We start from the raw sequence: 15,489 nt of genomic DNA on the forward strand, positions 1-15,489 counted from the left end.
AGAGCTCTTGGTACAGGAAATATGCTCAGCCCTACACCTGGACGGCGAAGCCCTTAATCAATGTTGGTTGATCTGACTCTTCTGATTAGCTAGGACTCAAACCCACTTCCATCTGCACCTCATACCCTGTGGTCTTTCCACTGAGTCATCCTTTGCCTAAGACTGGCAATCAAATCTCGTCAGAGCTTTCAAAGTCTGTCTCTTCTCCACAGCCTTGACCAAGTCCCGCCTCCATCTGTGCCTCCCTGCTGCCCCCCAACACTTGTCACTTTCTCTAGTTCAGCCCTGGTCTTGGCACCTCAGCAACTGAGGACATGCAGGCTAGAACAGAGATTCAAGTCACTGCTGCCCCATTTTACAGATAAGACAATGAGGCCCAATGAGGGAAACAGCTTGTAAAGACTCCAGAGGCACAATCGTGGCACAGACTGGGCCAGAGGATGATGTCCTGGCTCCTCATTCAGGAACCCTCCACAGGCAACCCAGCCCATCACCAGTCTGGGATTGTGGGCACCCCAAGAAGCTTCCAGAGCCCCAGAAGCAGACTGAGGCTTTTCCGTTCCCAATTCCATCATGGAATGTGGTGACTGATCCTAGTCCTTGTGGATTTAAACTTTATCCAAAAAGAGAGTCCTGGAATCAGGGGAGGGGTGGGCTGGCATGGGGAGGGGATTGAAATCACCTAGGAAGTTATTTCCTTCCCACAATTCCAAGACCATGGCGGGTGTGGGGGAGGAGGGAGGCAAAGGAGGGGTCCTTGACAGAGGGGGGACCCTCTGTGAGCCCCCAGGAACCGTGCTTTCCCGCAGAGGGCTCACCCTCTTCAACCCTTTAATCCTCACTTCCTGGATCGATTCCAAGGACCAACCATGCCCTGTGTTCCTCTCAGTGGGCGGTGCCCAGCCTCAGAGAGACCCCACTTCGGCATCAGCCTCTCTTCAGCCCTCACCTTTGCTCCCCATCACTGAACAAACATCTGGGGCTGGGGACAAGAGTAAAGCCACCCTTTGCCTGCCCTGCACCTCCCAGCATGAGCCAAGAGCTTTATCACTCAGAAACGGAGGGTCTGGAGGGCAGGGAGAGGGGAGATTAGATCCTCTGGTTTGAATAAGTTAAGATCCATGCCCCCCATGGTGCCAATCTTACCTTTCTCAACTGGTGTCTTTTCCTTGCAGGGGTGTCAAGATTCTCTTGAGGTCTCTTTCAGATGGTGGCTTCAGGATAAACTCTAAAAGGAGAAGAAAGAGAAATACATTTTAAAAAGGCAAGGGATGGGGGGCATGTGGCTTTTGGGGACCATTGGTCCAGATGTGTACCCTCTCTCTCCTTCCATCTCTGTAGGCACAGAAGGTTCCCATGGCCAGAAAGACAAAAGCAAACACCCAGCCCCACAGAGGATCTCAGGACAGCATCCCCACAGCCCAGGGACCAGGACATATTTTCAGGTTTCCAGAATCAGCCCGGGAGCCTGTACAATGTCCCTGGGTTGACGTGGAGCGTGCTAATCATAGCAGCACATTGCGTTTCTTTGCTCCTAGCTAGAACATTATCAACTTGGTGTGGGAACTCCATTTTCCTCAGGCGGTAAAAAGGCTTTCTGAGTAATTTTGAAAATGCAAAAAAGAATTAATCATGGCTTAATGAATGCAGACTTTGGGGCAGACCAATACTTTCAGGATCTGGTATCCATGAAGAGGTAAGAGTAAGCAGAGAAATCTTTGGTGGTAAAAATGCCAACTCAGCCCCAGAGTGCAGGGGCCAGAAGTCCAGCCTCTCCCCTCTGCCCTCCACCTCCTTTCTGTCAGTTTGATAAAGAGTCCCCAGGTCACGGGAGAAGGAACAAAATCACCAAGTCCAGACCACATACCTGCCAGCCAAGGCTTAAGCCAGTCCCAGGGGACCAGCTGGTTCACATGCACAGCTGAGCAGCAAAAGAGCAAAATTTACTGCAGAGCAGGGAGGGCCAGGTTCCCCCTTCTCTTCCTCTCTCGTCTCTCCCTCCCTCCCACACAGTAGAAGCCCCGATCAAGTTTCATGTTGTGTCAAATAATAATGACAATAATCCAGATGCCCTCTACAACCCCATGAGAAAGTATCGCCACTTGAGGAATGAGGACCAGGATGCATTCAGAGGAGTTAAAACTTGCCCAAGGTCATACCGTGGAAATGGGGCAGAGTTGGGACAAGAACTCAGGTCTGTGGGAAGTCAAGTCTGCACGTGCCACCTCCACAGTGGGTGAGGTGCAGGAGAGCAATGAGTTCAAGGTTTACCCTGCAGAGCCCAGCACTGGTGCACCCGAGGCATAAGAGAAGTTCTCAGAACTCTCTGCTGACTGATGGGGAGCAGGGCTTGGCCAGAGGACATGACCTTGTTTTATTTGGCCACCTCTGCCTCAGACGTCCACCTAGGCAGTGTCAGCCAGGGAGCCTGATGTGTCATGGACCGGATTAAGGCTACAGTTAGAGGAATTCATGACACATACGAACATTTACATACGTATCCAGCCATATCCATGTATGTACACATACATGTGGACATTGATGTATATGTATGTGTACCTAGTTTTCATTTTTAACTACAAAAGTGAAAGTTCTTCCATACCCACTCATCCTATTTAACACGTAGAACCACTGCAAAATCTTTGTCATATGACCTTCTAGATTTTATTCTATGTAATCACATATGTGCGTGCCCATGGGCACCTACATGCAGACAGCGTGACTTTTTGCTCAAATGAGATTTTACAAGTGTTCCACAGCCCCAGTTATCAGTGAGACCGTGTCTACACCCAAGAGTGAGCACACACGCATCTTCCTGAGTCTTTTTTAAGCTGCACGGTACCCACAGTAGGTGTGGACCACAATTCATTCACCTCTCCCACTAAGGATACGAGGGATATTTCCAATTCTGGCCATTACAACATTGCGGCAGTGAACCCCTTTGTCCCCACATCTGTGTGGAAATGTTTATGCAATTCCAAAGCCCAGATGCCTAGAAGTGGGATGTCTGGGCAGAGGCTCTGCACACTTCACATTTGACAAACTATCTCCCCAAGATACTGGATCAGTTCCCCTCAAACAGCAGAACAGAATGAACCCCTTCTGTTGGAGGCAAACTTGAACCCAGGGTTCTGCCTACAGAGTTATTTTTCTGTTCACCTTCCGGTAGCCTGGGAGACCGAGTTCCCTAGGCAAGGAGGAGTTTATTTCTCGACTCACACGGATGTCCACCACTCCACTTCCCTGGGGCATCTCTGAGTTCCTGGCCCACCTGAGCTAGGAACTACATTCACAGGCTCAGAACTGATAATGAGCTTTGATGAGCTCTGGGGACTGTGAGGAACACGTATTAACGTCAAGAGCGCCCATCAGCCATGCAGCCGGGGTGAATGTCACACATTAACAAAATTAAAGGCTGCAGCCTTGCAGGGAAGTTGCTGTGGGCTGCGTGTCAGGCAGTGAGGGCAAGGCCCTTCAATAACGGAATTACTTTTCAGGTTCTGCACTCCTGAGCCTGAAGCTGTCTCCTGCCTTCGAAGGAATTCTGCCTTCCTGCAGCCTAAGAGGAGATTAATTTATTACCAGTCTGCCAGGAGAGGCAAAATCCAGCACTAATCCTAATTCCTATTTAAGCAAATCTGCATTGTGTGAGGGAAACCAGCTGGGCTCGGAATTTCTTCCCCCTTTCCCCTAAGATCTCATTCCAGCCCCTCCTCTCCGTGGTCGGCGGAGGTCACTGCTGATGTTAGGCCTGGAGCCCTCCTGGGAGGGGTGGTAGAATCCCAGGGTTTAGGGTCAAGGGCAGGACCGGGGCTGGGTGACCAGAGGCAGCGTTGAAGATGATGGGCTGGGTGATGGTGGTCGCCGTGGACCTGGTTGTCTCGTGCCGTGTGAAGGAGGGGCCACCACCCTCTGGGCCTCAGACTCACTCTCACTTTGTCCAAAGATCCTCCCAGATTTGAAGAGTCATAGGTTGGAATCCCAAGTCCACCTCTAACTAGCTCTGTGACATTGAGTGAGTGACCTTCCCACTCTATATCTCAGCTCCTCATCTGGGAAACAGACAAAACCACAGCTGATGACCCATAAGGTGTCGTGAAGATGAGGAAGGCCAAGCACCAGCTCACAATACCCTATTTCTTGAACATAAGACTCCATGGATTATAATCACACCATTATTTTATGGACTTCTAAGAAAGAGAAAACACTGCCTGGTGAGCTAGTTAATTACAACATGTCACTTTTTGTATGATGCGTCATGGTTTCAGAGACCTTAAAACAAACAAACAAAAAAAAAAGTGTGCCTTAGAATCATGAAATACATAGCGAGAGCTTAATCAATGGCAGTGAATGGGATGACTACTGGCCAAGTCCTCCCATTCTGCAAGGTGTAGTTCAAAATTTAGATCCTCCTCCTCTTTCTCTTCTGAGCAAAGCAATTCTGCGTTGGTTGGGAGAAACCAGCTCTCAATTTATAAGAAAAATTCAGACAGCCACTTCAGTGTCCTGGATGAGACCCAGACAAGAGACTTAAATATCTACCCTGATGTTTCCTACTCTATTTTAAAACTGGAGTAGAATATACATACACAATGGTACCTACACCATGAGTAGACAGCCTTTCAAATTTTCACAAACAGAGCACCCCTGTGTAACTGACACCCAGACCAAAGCCTCTGCTCTGGTCTTATCATCCCTAACTCTCCATCCGCACTGCCTCTGCCAGTCCCTGCCTGGGCTCAGCCTGATCACTGCCTATCTGTTTGCCGCAAACAGGCTCCTGGCTGTTCTGCCAGCCTGCGGCCTCTGTTTCTTCCAAACTGCTCTCTCCCTAGCTGTCAGACTGAACTCAAAAATATCTTTCTCTCCTGCTTCAGGGGGTTCCCTGGCCTTCCTCTGCCCATACACCAGGGCTTTAATCATCTGTTCCCCTATTGCCTTTCCAGGCCCATCTTCAGGTCCTCTCAATACACACAGACCCCACAGTCAAACTGAACACACCCTACCAACACTTTCAGCCCTAACTCGCTGCTGTTCACTCTGCCTAGAAGTCCGTTCTTCCTTTCCTAATCCTGGGGTGGATGGATGGATGGATGAATAGATGGATGGATGGATAGATGTATACATGGATGGATGGATGGGTGGGTGGATGGTTGAATAGATGGATGGATGGATGACTACAGAGATGGATAAATGCAGAAATGAACAGGAGGACAAGTGGAAGTTGATGTATCTATAAAAGAATGGGTTAACTGAACAGTGGAAAGGCAGAACTAGGATGATGGCGATACAAGAGGGAATGAATGATTCTCAACTACTTGAATAATTTTCTCTGGACTCTGAGAGGCTGAGCCTCTTGTACCTTTGAATGGACCTTGCTTTAGTCCTTTATGGATCTGAGCAGAGATCCCTCAGTCATGCACTGTTGGCCCTCAGCTCTACCCCTTCTCATCCACGCTCTAGCTGTGGATCTATAAGATGAGGCCTCAGGAAGATAGGACCAGAGTTACCTCTTGTCTTGGCCTTACCTGATCCAGGTGGTGAAGAACAAGGAGACCAAAGTTTCCTGGTGTCTGGGTCAAGTCCCAGTCTGAGGGGTAGTGGGTTTGCAAACTGTGTGCAACAGGCCAACTCGTGACAGGCCTGGGACAGGCCAGCTGCCTGGTTTTGGGCAGATGGATGGCTGCTGATGGAAGTTCCATGCTCCCCTGCAAAGAAGCCCTTTGGGGGAATCCTAAAATGGTTGAAAGGTCAGGTGAGGTAGACAGCATATCACGATATGGATGGTCACTTGTGAGTGGGCTTGTGTGGGGACAAATCCCCTGCTAGAGCTGCACTGGACCCTCCCTGCAATGCGGGACAGGATAGGTGGCAGATGGGGAACAGCAGTGAGCACTGTGGTCCAGAGACCAGGCTTTCCTACCTCACAGGCTTGGGTTAGAATCTCAGGTATGCCACTTGCCACTCGTGGGGCCTTGGGAAAGTTCCTTATCCCACTAAACCTCAGATTATTCACCTGCAAAGTCTGGACAGAGTCCTACCTCACTGGCCTGAGCTGCGGATTAGATGTGCTAGTGGATTGTAAATAAGCCACATGGTGCCCAACACAGAATATGCCCTTGGAAGCCACGGGAATTATATAAAGCAGAACCCGCTGCTACTTTCTGTAAAAAGTAGCCATGATCAGTGGTTCCAAGTCATACTCCTCAGACCAATCCCTCTCTCCCTCAAGGGTCTACACTAAGAACAGATGGAGTCTACACCCCATATACATCCTATCACTTAATTGACAACAGCTGGACTTCCTGATAGTTTGTATCTTGTTTCCAGATAATGTTGAAGGTGACTGATTTAGAGCTTCTTGATATCCCAGAATCCCATGTCAGTAGGATTTCAGAGGAAGAGGAGAGCTGGGAAGTCTTCCTGGAAGAGGCAGTAAGGGAAGGTGGGAGGAAGGTGATCAGCTCATTGATGAGCCTTTTTCTGGCTAGCTCCCGCTAGAAATCTCTCTCCACTTCAGCCACCCGAGGTGGAACAGCCATCCTTCTGAGCCCTGTGACAACAGGACCCTTGGTCTTGCGCCCAAATAAGGGGCAGTGTCCTTAGCGAGGCCTGCAGGCTGGCTCAGCCTCAGGTCCCCTTCCCCACGCTGATGCCAGGCCACAGGACCCAGGCTGAGCCACAGCCAGCCAGAGGCATTGCTTATTAACAGATAAAAGCTCTGCAGTTTATGGTTCCAAAGCAAAGCTGGGTCTTTGTTTTGCTTGTTTTAAATTAGCATCGCAGGGGGTTGGTGTAGGAGGTGGGGGAGAGGGAGAGGAGCCAAGGCTTGTTCAGGATGAGTTCCTGCTGTGTCCAGCATCTCAACAGTCCCCTGGGGCAGCCTTTAATGAAGCCGCCTGAGCACATCGCATTGTATTGCGTTGCACGGGGTCTCTGCCTTGTTTCTCCACCTGCACTCGTCTCCCTAGAAGAGGGAGACCACTTCCCCGGGCTTCCCGCCCTGTCACTCAGCCCAATCACCTTCTGTTCCCATAATGAGTCCCTGAATGAGCCTGCTAATTGTGCCCCACGGTCACAGTGGGGCTGAAGTGGGAGCCATGACATCCCCCAGAAAGACTGGGATTTAGGATTTATTTTTGCTCAGGAAGTGGAGGGCTGCTCCACAGTGCAGTGGGTGCTGGCACTGCTAGCAAGGGCCAGGAGGATCTGCCTGGTGGGCAAAGGACTCCCAACCTGAGCCCATTAGCTCGTGGTGGCTCAGGGAGGGTGGAAGGTCCAGGCAGGAGGGGATGTACCAATCCCATAAGTTAATATGTGAAGCTGTTTATTTTCAATGCTACTGTTATTAGTAATTACCTCCCCTTCTCTGCATCTGCACATGCAAGCCAGGGTCTCTCGTGCCTTCCCTCATGTTACCTGCACGCACACAGCAGACACCACTAAGATGCTCAGCAGAACAGGAAGGAGACTGTGGCCTCCGGGAGCCAAAGACCTCTGTCACCAGCAGGCATCGCCCTGCATCTGCTCCCCCTTTTTTCTGTCTGGAAGCACTTCCTTGGCGCCTGAAGGGGAAGGACAAGGACTACCCATCCCCTGGGGCTGCCTTTACTTCTGACGATCACTCCTCTTCATCCCCCGTTGCAAGGGGAACATCACCACTCTTCCCATTTTACAGATGAGGAAAGCGGACCTGAGCCACAGCATTTTTATGTAACTAAACATTGGTGCATTGTTCAAGGAGAAAGGGAAATAGAATCAGCAATAATGTCTGCTCAGTAAGGCTCACTAATTCTCATGAGGCTCCAACAGTCTGCCTATCAAGTTCCCGGCATTTGGTCCCAGAGGGACCTGGAAGCCCTAATGGTTTAAGAGACTTAGCTCTGAAGGTGGAGCCTGGCCTGCTTGGCCCTGGCTCCACTGTGTCATCTGTATGAACAAATAAATGAAAGATGTGAACCCCATAACTTTTGTACCAAGTGGCCAGTGTCCTCCTCCTCACTAGCAAAGGAGGAAGTGATGCTCAGAGAGGTCAAGCAGCTTGTCTGCAATCACAGAGCTGAACCAGGCAGAGAGAGGACCAGAACCCATGATTTTGTCTGCAGGCAAAGTCCCGGAGCCACTTCACCCAAGTCCAGCCTGAGTTAGGTAACCCCAAAGTGTCCATCCTCCCAAGGATGCAGTTGAGAAGTTCTCAGGTCATTAGGTGTTTGAACAAAGATTCCTGGGGTTTCAAAGTTTTTAAGAACAATCCAGCACTTTTAGCACAGGGTTTAAGAAGAGCAGAGATGGTCTCAGTGCTGAAGTTGACTTCACTATGAATTGCCCCCCAACACACTCCAGACCTTGAACTCAACGGGGATCCGCTGTGAGGTCTTATATCTGCGGCAACACCTGTCTGATGATATTCTGCCTCTGAGAGGAGTATTAAAAAGCCACGCAACAGAGATGTTTTCCAAAATGGCTGCCCTGCCACCAGCAAGGAAGCTGAAAGCTAAGAACTCATAACTGAGGGGCTAACCCCACAGCCAAACACAGCTCTCCTCTGCAATGTGGGGCTATTAATTCAGACAGAATAACCCACAGGACTGTGGTGGAATCTGGGAAAAGGGCACCCCAACTCCTTGTAATTCTTCCCTGCTTAAGTCCATGTAAATATATTCCAATGCAGAACAGGGTCTGCGGGAGGTAAGATCCATTAGCATTTTGATGAGTTTTCCCAACACGTGGGACAAGAGAGCTTTAACATTCATAGTACAGAGATTAATCCTTCCAGTCACTTTCTCCCTCCCCAGCTTGAAGCGGCCAAGAACTTTTTACCCCTTTAAGACCTTGATTAGGAAAGAGAGTTAGAACTCAGAGAGCTCAGGCTTAAGAGTCCTACAGAGAAGAGAGAGCTGGGTTTTCTAGACTGAGTGTGGAGAGCCCTGCAAACACAATTAAACAGCAGAATCAGGGACGGGGTAGTGAAAAGGCTGTGACACTGCATGGGGGTTGGGAGCTTCTTTGTCTCAACAGAAGGACATGGCCAGTCCTGGAGAGAAGCCCTGCTTGTTCCTAACAGTGTGGTGCATCTTTTGTAATTGACAAAGGCCAGCCAACATCCCTGTTGGCTCACTCGAAAAGCATCTCGGAAGAGTCACTATATGCCCCATTTTAGGTGCTTGGGAGAGAAGGATCCGGAAGACAGTTCAGCTCAACAAATCCCTGATCTCAAGAAACTCAGTCTAGATGGTGTGTGGGGAGTGAGGGGAGGGGCAGGGAATTGACGAAGACAATAAAATGTGGTAGGGCTCTGAGGCCAGTGCAGTGCACTTGCCCTGGGATCCCCAAGGTGGGGGGCACCAAAATCAAGCTGGGTTGAAGTGCAGGTCACACCCTTTGAAGGATTCCTAGTGCTTCCTCAAAACTTTCTTTTGAAAATGAATGTAATGAAATATTAAATGCACAAAGTATGGTGAGCAGTTTTCTAGCATATGATCGGAAAGAATATATAGGTACCGTTAAGATGTTGCAGCAAAGTGTGTTACAGCTCAGTGTTACAGCTCAGTTGTGACAGCAACCTGGATCCGGGTGAGAGACCAAGCAGCACTGGGAGGGTTAACACTCCAAGCCCTGGACCCTGTCTGTAGGTTTACACAGGCTCTTATAGGCTGCCAGTCTACACTTTGCAACATCATATGCAAATAAGGTGTAACAAAAGTTAACTAATTAGGAACGAGCTTTGTAGAAATGGACAAATCAGGAGTGATAGAAATATACCAATCAGGAGTGATAGAAATGGACCAATGAGAAGTGAGCTCCATGCAAAAGAAGCACTACAAATGGACCAATCAGGAGTTAGCTCAGGGAACCAATAGAATCTTAGGGGTAAGTTCCACTTTCCTAGAAGTAGGATGTTTTAGAGGCAAAAAGAGATAATGCTGCAGGGCCAGGGAACCAAATAGTGCTGGCCGGAGAGTAGTGGCCCTGCCTGGGGGTCCTGTCGGTCTTTTTCATGGGGCTTCCCACCTCAAAGACAGATGATCTGAAACTTTCAACATTGTAATGGATCACTGTTTAGCAGACTCACTCTCCTAGACAGGAGATTCTAGAGACACGTAACTGACTCATGTGAGGTTACAGGTGAATTGTAGATTGTTTTTTGGTCTAGTAGAAAAGATAGCCCCAGAGGTCTGGATTTTAGTGCCCTGGAGGCCATTAACCAGTTGTGTACCCAATCCAGTCATCATATTTCAACATTCTTTCCCCAGTGCCCATGTAACCCTTCTTTCTCTAATTCTCCTGAAAACCAGCTTTATCAATGAGCCTCTCCTGTTGGCTCCCTCATTAAGGAAATCAGTCTTTGACCCACGTTCATTTTAGATTTACATGTGATTCTATAGGATTTATGATTTTTAAAAAATTATACTTTGACAGTATATGCCTAATCACACACACACACACACATACACACACACACTATACATAGGGATAAAAATGGAAAAAAAAAAAGCATAGCCAAATGTTACCAATGGGTATCTTTAGGTAGTTGGCCTTTATAAACAAGTGACTTATATAATCAGAAAAAAAGTAATAAACATTATTTTTTAAACGGAGAAACACACACCCATATAAGATTCCCCAAACTAACAGCTAATGCAAACTGCTAGCTTATCCCATCCGTCCAGTGGGGCTCTTAGCACTTAGGTGGATTACTGCATTCAGGCCTCACCTTAATACCACCCCATGCGAAAGGTACTATTATTCTTCCCATTCTACAGATGAGGAAATGGAAACACAAGTGGTAATGAGATCACAGGATCTGAATGAGAGCCAGGATCTGAATCCCAGGCAGCCCGGCCCCACAAGCTGCCTGCTTAACCACCCTGCCAGATGCATGCCTCCCAAGTGGGAAAGGAAGAAATAAACACATCTGCCGGGCTGCCAGGGTCAGGCTTGGAGAAGACCGTGTCCCCACCTACTCCCAGAGCACACAGGATGCTGGGAAGCCAAGTGCGAACCTCGACAGCCTTGAATTGAATTCACGTGTGTCTCTCCCCCATTGCAGGCAGGGACCCGCTCTTCTCCATTCTTGAACCTCCCATCAGCCTGGGATGGGATCACAATGGAGGCTCAACAAATGTCTCAGAACACCTCCCTCCCTGCTCTGATAGCATCTCCTCTCACTAACCCCGTTCAGGGACTCTAGAAGCCAGCCTCTAACTCATCATGCACTCCTTCTCTCTCTTTGCCCGCTCAGGCACTACAGACTGCTTTATTATCTAGATCATAAAGCAAAGAGCAGCCTGGCTTCAGTAAAGAGGGGGTTCAGTGTGTTAGAAAGGGTCCCCCCCAAGCCTGGAGGCCATGGGCTCTGCCTGTAAATCGCTGTGTGACCATGGGCAAGTCACCAAGCCTCTCTGGGCCGTCACCTGGCCTTTAAAATGGGCAGGAGGACCCACCGTGCTAGGATGCCCCAGATGTTTGCCCAGCATCGATCTCGCTCTCTCTGTCGGGGTGTTTTATATGCAGCAGGCGTGAAGCCCTCACTGGAGCCCCATGCCTATTGATTCTCACTGAAGCTCTTCACGTGGCAGGTCACTGCTGGTTAAATCTGTGTGGAAATTAGGTTTTGAGGGAGGAATACCTTGTGATCTGGAAAACCAAATTGGGGTAGAGGGCTGCAAAAGGGGGAATGTAGGGAGTGGGGAGAGATGCTGCATTTAAATAAGGCTCTTGGGGAGCCCCTACAGAACACCCCATCTTTGGATTCTTTCTGGTGGCAATTTATTTATTTTATTTTTATTTTGGGGGCCAAACACATTTTCCTATGTCTCCAAGCACCTGCAGAGTCAGGCAGGTTTGTTTGGGTAAACACTATGTTTCAAAAGATTCCAAATAAAAAGCCCCATTTTCCTTGATTTAACAATAAGTATCTATCCAGCCTCTACCTATGGCTATGCAGAAGGCAGGAGAGAGAATAACTCAGAACAGCCACTAAGTAAGTGTCAATACTGAAAGACGCGTCTCTAGGTGATTATTTAGGATCAATGGCCAAAAGAAACATGGGAGAGCCCGCTTTTTAAAATGGGGCATGATTCTGCTAATGAAAATGATTCCAGAGACAGCGCCTGCTTCTGATTCCTGGGTGAGTTCCTGTCCTTTCGGGGTCTCAGTTTCATTTTCTATCACCTCATGGCCTGCGATTCTCAGAATAGGTTTCCCAGGGGTTCCTCAGGAGACACCCAAGTGGAGGCGGATGGCAGGAGGAGGGAGTAGGCCCCTGTGCCTGCTTCCACAGGGCAGCTCCCTTTTGAATTATTTCATGTTGGAGGCTCCATGGTGAACTTTCTTTGAGTTCTGTGACTACCAGTGAGTTGACTGTCACTGGACTAAATCATCCCAGATCCTTTTCACTTTAGCATTTGGGATGCCCAAAGTGGTACCTTGGTTAAGAAACCCCAAGGCATTCTGTTGGGCAAATGGTTTTTATCCAAAGGCACCATGGTGACCCAATGCACAACGACACTTGGGGATGGGATGCTTCTGACTCTGGGATGGGCTTTCTATGCCAGGGAGCAAGCCCACATCTCTAAGAAAAGAGTCCGCCAAGACAGGCCATAAAACCTCAGTTAAGAGCTGGCACACATGGGAACACTTACACTGGCCCAGATACTTTCTCTCTCTCAGTCCTTGTGGCAACTTTATGCAATAGGTTTTGATCTTCTCTCCATTTTGCAGGTGGAGAACCTGCACATCAGATTAAGTTGAGTAACCTAGCCAAGGTCGCTCAGCTCTTCAGGCCATATTGAACCCCAGCACCCTGTCTCTTAATCACTGCCTGAAATCACTGCATATACTGCCCCAGACAGCCACAAAATACCATGCTGGAATGGGATCATTTGGTCCCCCGTCTGCATTTTACAATGGGGATTGTGGCCCAGAGAGGATAAGAGACTTGCTCAAGGATCATAATGAGCTTGCAGTAGAGCAGGATTAAAACTACCATCTTAAAATCCTCTGTGTTTCCACTCCACCTTGGCACCACTGGGCTACTCAGGACAGCATGCTTTCGTGGTCAAAGCTTAGCCCAAGTGCAGATCACTGCCCAGGCAAAGACCCAGAGGTGCCACTGATACACTGCATGACACTCAGCCTTCCATGTTCCTGTTTTACCATCCTTAAAATGGAAATGATTTTTGCACATAACCTGAAGGGCTGTTGCAAGGATTCAGCAGGACTGTATATGCCTTGGTTTCTCAGTAAATTCTAACTCTCTGAGAGCCGGAACGTGGGCCAGGGACAGGGACACAAAATGAAGTGGATCCTTCTGATGGGCTTGGCGCAGGAATCACAGGGTCTTTGTCCCAGTTTCCATCACCCCTCCCCCATTAGCAGCAGCAAACAGACCACCATCCCTTTTTCCCTAGTCACTTCTCCTGGGGACACCGAGAGGAAGCAGACTGGGACCCAGTGAGATGCTATGATGTTGTGTCTCTTTAAAGTCAAGAGTGAATCATCCTCTTGAACTTCCTATTTCCTCTTGACCTCGTGTTAATTTCTAGTTCAAAATAAAATGATGTCTCCTCAGTACCAGGAAAGGGCTAAAAAGTAATTTCAGGTTGGCACACAGTCTGCCTTCTGGGATCAAATCCACTCGTTTGCAGAGTCAGGGAATTTAAGATGCAGAAAGAACGTCATCTCAGGGCTTCTGAGATACTGCATAAGAAAGTGACGATCTCTCTAAATATAAACTGGTAGCTTTGCCTCTGTTATGAGGGAGGCAACCAAAGCCCAGAGAGGTTGAGTAATTTGGCCCACGTCACACAGCCATTGAGTGGGTTGATAAAAGAGACAGAGTGAGAACCAGGTCTCCTGACCTCATGCATTCGGGGAGAGGGTGGTGGAGGGGATGAGGGAGACCGAGAGAGGGAGGAGTGTTTGAATGTGAAAATGACAGTTCATACATCTGAGTGTAAGTAATTTAGAGAGCGTGAGCCTCTGAGGTAGAAGGAAAAACCTATGAGGCATCGGAAGCTCAGCCTGTACTTTGCGTGTAAGAATTGTGAACAAGTGTGAGCAAGAAGGCTGTGAGTGGGGAGTAAGGGAAGAAGTGAGAGGAAATCTGAGTGCTGGAGAGAGAAAACCAGAGGAGGAAAAACATTTGGGCCATTCTCAAGTTCCCACAGTAAAATAAATCAGCACAGATTGTTCTGACACAAAGAGGCCATTTCAAACCGCATCCTTTCCACCGAAGTCAGCCCCAAATGGCCCACCTGATGCTCTCTCACAACCAGTAATAGCAGCAACACTAACATTCACCGTTGTATTTAGGATTCTTGAACAGCAATGATGAACGAGCATGATCAACACCCATTTTCCTGATCAGACCATTGAGGCTTGGAGGCGGGAAGTCACTTGATCCCTACATGTACCTCCCTGTCCCGGTTATTCCTGGGATAAGGAAACCTGGAAGGCAGCAGAGATGCAAGCAGCAAGCATGTCTCAGAGGAGCCGGGCTTCTGAGAATCAGCCCCTGGAGGGAGTGCTGCTCTGGCCGCTGCAAGCAGGATGGAGAAGCAAGGCACCAAGGAGCAGGGAGTGAAGCTGGCATGGTCCCGAGCTCCCCACAAGGCAAAGCAGATGCCTGTCTGTGCCGGAGTGCCTGGTGCCGAGAACAGCAGTATTAGGCACTGGGAGCTGCGGTCATCACCTCGCCTGGGTGCCTGGCCCTGACCAGCCAGAGGAAGATTTGCCCAAAGTCTCCCAGATGGTAAATGTAGGCACAGTCAGGACTGAAGCCAGCATGACACAGAGGCTCTGGTCCTAACTCACCCATCACTCACTGATAAGGCCCTTCTGTCTGACGGAGGTCGGGAGGCCCAGAGGGCAGCGTTTGGTTATGGGTTTCAAAGGCAAATCCCAACAAACCTCCTAAAACAGAAGGCTCACCCCCAGCCTGCCCTTGCCCCTAGGGGCCCAGATGGTCAGTGTCCCATTTCTCAAGGAAAGCAGAAAGCTCGCGTTTTATGCTGCATCTCTTTTTCAACCGGTTAAAATTCTCTTCATATTTTCTGTTTTGTTAACAGAATTTACTGAGAAATAACAGATAGAGAAGTACATTTGACCTGAAGTGTACAGCTTGATGAATTTTCACCAACTGGACACACCTGTAAAACCAGCAGAATAAGAAAAGGAACAGAAGCCCCTCGTGCCCCATTCCAGCCCTCCCTGACTTCTGCCCAAACGGAATCACTATCATGACTTCTGACACCAGAGCTTCACTTGGCTGACTCTGAACTTTCTGTAAATGGACTCAATCTGTATACAGGTTTCACCTCTGGTGTCTTTTGTCCGACATTAGGATTCTGAGGTCCCCCCAGGTTGCCGGCAGCAGCAGAAGTTCATTCATGCTCTGCTGGGTAGCACTCCGCTGTGGGACCGTATCCCTGCTGCCATTTATAGGCATTTGGATTGTTTCCAGGTACTGCCTGTCATGGAGAATGA

The 15,489-nt window shown here is 48.9% G+C and overlaps 1 protein-coding gene across 9 annotated transcripts in view; it reads right to left on the bottom strand.

The window, feature by feature from the left end:
• Positions 1-15,489, bottom strand: part of TSPAN18 (tetraspanin 18) — a 171,660-nt gene that overhangs the window by 139,351 nt on the left and 16,820 nt on the right. For 6 of the 9 annotated variants that reach the window (XM_074372132.1, XM_074372133.1, XM_074372134.1 and 3 more), the window contains exon 2: positions 1,147-1,228. The gene's annotated coding sequence lies outside the window, so the exon portion shown is untranslated. Of the gene's footprint in view, positions 1-1,146; positions 1,229-1,316; positions 1,442-15,489 lie in introns of those variants that run through there. The other 3 variants (XM_010964639.3, XM_074372136.1, XM_074372138.1) reach the window with 1 other exon arrangement.

The sequence above is a fragment of the Camelus bactrianus genome, chromosome 10, assembly GCF_048773025.1.
Source record: "Camelus bactrianus isolate YW-2024 breed Bactrian camel chromosome 10, ASM4877302v1, whole genome shotgun sequence".
Lineage (NCBI taxonomy): Eukaryota > Metazoa > Chordata > Mammalia > Artiodactyla > Camelidae > Camelus > Camelus bactrianus.